The sequence below is a fragment of the Hyaena hyaena genome, unplaced genomic scaffold, assembly GCF_003009895.1.
Source record: "Hyaena hyaena isolate Hyena2069 unplaced genomic scaffold, ASM300989v1 scaffold_509, whole genome shotgun sequence".
Lineage (NCBI taxonomy): Eukaryota > Metazoa > Chordata > Mammalia > Carnivora > Hyaenidae > Hyaena > Hyaena hyaena.
In genome coordinates this window covers 30,692-34,619 of record NW_024081142.1, presented here as the reverse complement: position 1 = coordinate 34,619, position 3,928 = coordinate 30,692, and positions in this window count along the sequence as shown.

Sequence of the window (3,928 nt, the reverse complement as noted above, 5' to 3'; positions counted from 1 at the left end):
ATGACATACGAATGTTGCTAAATATCCATGCTTTAGAAAGCTATTTACACTCCTATACACTCCTACAATGAATGTAAAAAAAAATCTGTCTAATGGGATGCTCCTCCAAAATTAAGAGAGGACACTAGTTAATGTGTGTAATTTCCAGAAGTATGTCTGAATTTCATAGTCTTATCCTTTATAACTGAGATTAGATTCAGTTAAAGTTTTCTGTATCTTCAGTGTAATCAATTTGAAGGGTATTAATAAGTAATAAGTATTCTTCAAACAAAAAAGTCAGAACCACAGCTTACAGACTTTTCTCATAGATCTTCACTGAAAAATGCACATAAAACAATTTGTTTGCCAATTCAACTAAATAATGGTGAACAGTGCACTATGCTTGGTGCTTCATCTGTGTACTCTCACACAGAAGAAATCAAGAAAGAGTCCGCACTCTCAAGGAACGTGTAGCCTGGTTGGGGAGAAGGACAAGAGAATTTATAGTGACAGCACAGGGTATAAAGTGCCTAATGATGGGGTAAGAAAACACAGAGAAGGGGGATCTGCATCAGCCTGAAGGCTCAGGGGAGGTTCTGAGAAAAGCAAGGCTTTAGATGGATTGGAAGGGTGCATACAAGTCAAGTGAAGAAGGAAGAAGGAAGAAGGAAGAAGGAGGAGGCCTTTCAACTCAGGGCACAAAGACAGGAGGGTCATGAGACAGGGGTGAAGGGGTGGGAGAAATGACTTCCCTGAAGAACAAATGCAATGAAATTGTTGCCAGCAGGAATACATTATGGGAGGATCTAAACACTGTGTAAAAAGCTTCATTCTAAAAGAAGCAAGCCATCCCCCGGCTTTAGGGGAGAGAATAGAGCAGTCTGGGAGCACACAGAAAGTGGACTAGCAGGGATCAAGACTGACTGAGGGACCTGCTGAAAGACATGGGGTTGCTCAGCTTAGCAATGACATGGATGAGAAATATATAAGCTAGGAAAGCAATAAAATACAGTGAGAAAAAGAAAGCCGTGAGAGCAGAAGAAAAGCCTAAGATGATCCCCAGGATACAGATCTGGGGGACCAGCAGGCTAGTGATCCAGTGACCAAGGTGGAGAACACAGGAGCAGGACAAATTCAAGGCCAGGCAGTGGGGTAGTGGGAGATGGCAGAGGGAGAAGAGGGGCTCAGTTTTCAACACAATGAATTTCAAATGCCTAAGAAGCATCCCAGTTTGTTGGGAAATACGGAGATGGGGATCTGTCTATGTGGCTTTAGGAGTTATCTACTTTATAGTAAAGCCATAGATGTGGAAGAAATCACACAGGGAGAAGATGCCAGAGATAAACTACTTGAGAACCTCAATATTTAAAGGATATAAAAAGAAAAAGAAACAAAGACCACTGGCAAAGAATGGCTGGAGCTGCAGAAGAAAAAAAAAATCTGTGTGTGCTCTGCCTGATCTCATGAACCTGCATCTTCCAAGCTGCTTTTATTGGACACTAGTGGACCATCTTTCCGTCTCCAATTCCTCACTGAGTTCTATTAATGGTGTCTTCAAACTGAACTACAAATCTGTGTGCCTCTCGCTGAACTACTGGTAGCATCTGGGTCTTCGTTCACGCCACCTTCTGCTCTCCATGGGACTCTGCGATCACCTCCGCATGCATCCTGATCCCCCTCTTGCCCAGCTGTAATCCAGAGAACCTGCCTGTTTTGCTCACACAGCACAACAACAGCTTACTGAATGAATGGATGATTGAAGGAATGAAGGAGGCACTGCCTAATGGTACAAAGAAATCAAGAAGCTATTCTTTGTGTTAGGCATTCTGAAAGACACTGGTGAGGAGGAGCAGAGGGTTCCTTGTGATGTCAGGGACAGTGATTACTCTCTGTGGCCAGAGTCACTTCCATATCTTTAGGGAAAAGAGCTGAAATTAAACTATTTCTTAAGGTTGAGAATAAACCCATGAGTATTTACTCTCCCCTTCCCATTGAGGATGGGGAATTTTTGGTGGATGGACAAAAATATCCATTATACCCAAAGCTTCATGCTTTGAAGGAAATCATAGCTGTAATGGTCTGAATCTTAAATCCTCCTTAGGGATCTTCTTTAATCTCCCACTGAAAGGCTGACATACCAAAATTTAAATGCCCTTAATGAGACCCAGTGCCAAATCCACTGCACTCACAAGATCCAATTTCTATGTCATATCCCAGCAACTTTGACAACGTCAGATAAGGAATTCTGTGCTTTCTACATTCAGACCAAATTAAAGAATAGTAGCTTTCACAATGCAAAATTTGTCTCACTGGGTAGATGTGTGCCAGACCATTACTACACCTTTCTACAACCTTTATGAGGTGTAGAGTACGTATGTTTTAAGAGAAAAAAAAAATTCCTCTAACGGGATTTCTCATGAGTCAATTGCCAGAGTTGGCAATGAAGGAGTGAAATGGAGTTGATGAGGAGGGAGGGGTGGCGCTCTGCTATAGGACCTGAGCTTCATTAGTGTGCTTGGCAGCAGAGACCCAATGAAGTCTTAAAGTCTTGTGGGGGAAGATTCCTCGGATTCTCAGGTCCAGGGACCACCTCCAGAAAAAGATGGGTAAACAAGTATGTGCATTGGTGCAGGAGTCAGCATGCCCAGGCAGGAACCGCAGCCTGATATTTACTGCTTTGCTGCTGTTTCCCATTATGGATGTCCCCTGAAGGCTTCTGTATTGGCACAATTTTTCAGATAGAAATTTAGTAACTCAATTGACATCCACCTAGGCCCTGTGGCAAGCAGGAATAAAGCTTGTTTCCCCTCAAAGTGACAACACAGTGATAAATAGGTCTCCTGTCTCTCCCTCTGTTATAATATTTGCCCTCTAGCCCTGCTGGATTATGAAAACTGTTTCCAGTAGCACCTTGCTAGAAAGAGGCATGTATGAATGCTGTTCTCCAAACTGCACTTGGAGCACAATTTAGGCACAGAGTTGGAGTGTGGAGTGTGGTTACTACTGATGCCACCAAGTTTTCCTTGAGGTCTTTCCATCCCAGAAGAAAACCCAAAGACTGTCAGAATACAACTTAACCCTCCCTCTCAGCTGCCTTATGAGGAAGGGAATTTCCCTCCAGACTATCAGTGAGAACAGCTACAGAGGAAACCCAATGATGGAGAGTGTCCAGAGAGAAGCACTGGAGAAGTTGCTGCCTTTTGCTCATAGGCACTGAGGATGTTACCAAAAACATGGGTTGGGTGTGCTGGGTTGGCTCAGTCGGTTGAGCATCTGACTTCAGCTCAGGTCTTGATCTTGTAGTTTGTGAGTTTGAGCCCTGAATTGGGCTCCCTGCTGTCAGTGCAGAGCCTTCTTCAGTTCCTCTCTCTCTCTCTCTTTCTGCTGCTCCCCTGCTCATGCTTTCTTTCTCTCCCTCTCTCTCAAAAATGAATAAACATTAAAAAGAAAGAAAGAAAGAAAAAAGGAAAGAGAGAAAGAAAGGAGGAAAGAAAAGAAAGAAAAAGAAAAGAAAAGAAAAGAAAAGAAAAGAAAAGAAAAGAAAAGAAAAGAAAAGAAAAGAAAAGAAAAGAAGAGGGTTCACAGCAGGCCATTCCATTCTCCATACTGAAGATAGATGGCAGGCAGTCTCACCAAGACCTTGAATTTGCTCCAGACTGACTTTCAAAGGCCACAGAGACTCTCAGCGGAAAGCCCCAGAGTTCTGGGCAGGTGCGTTAAAAGCAGCCTGTGCAGAAGCTGGTACAAGAAAAGGATGCTTCCTGGGATGCCTGGGTGCTCAGTCAGTTAAGCATCCAACTTCGGCTCAGGTCATGATCTCACCTTTCAGGAGTTCGAGCCCCGTGTTGGGTTTAGTGCTGACAGTTCAGAGCCTGCTTCAGATTCTGTGTCTCTGTCTCTCTCTCAAAAATAAAGATGAAGGGGAGGGGAGGGGAGGGGAGGGGAGGGG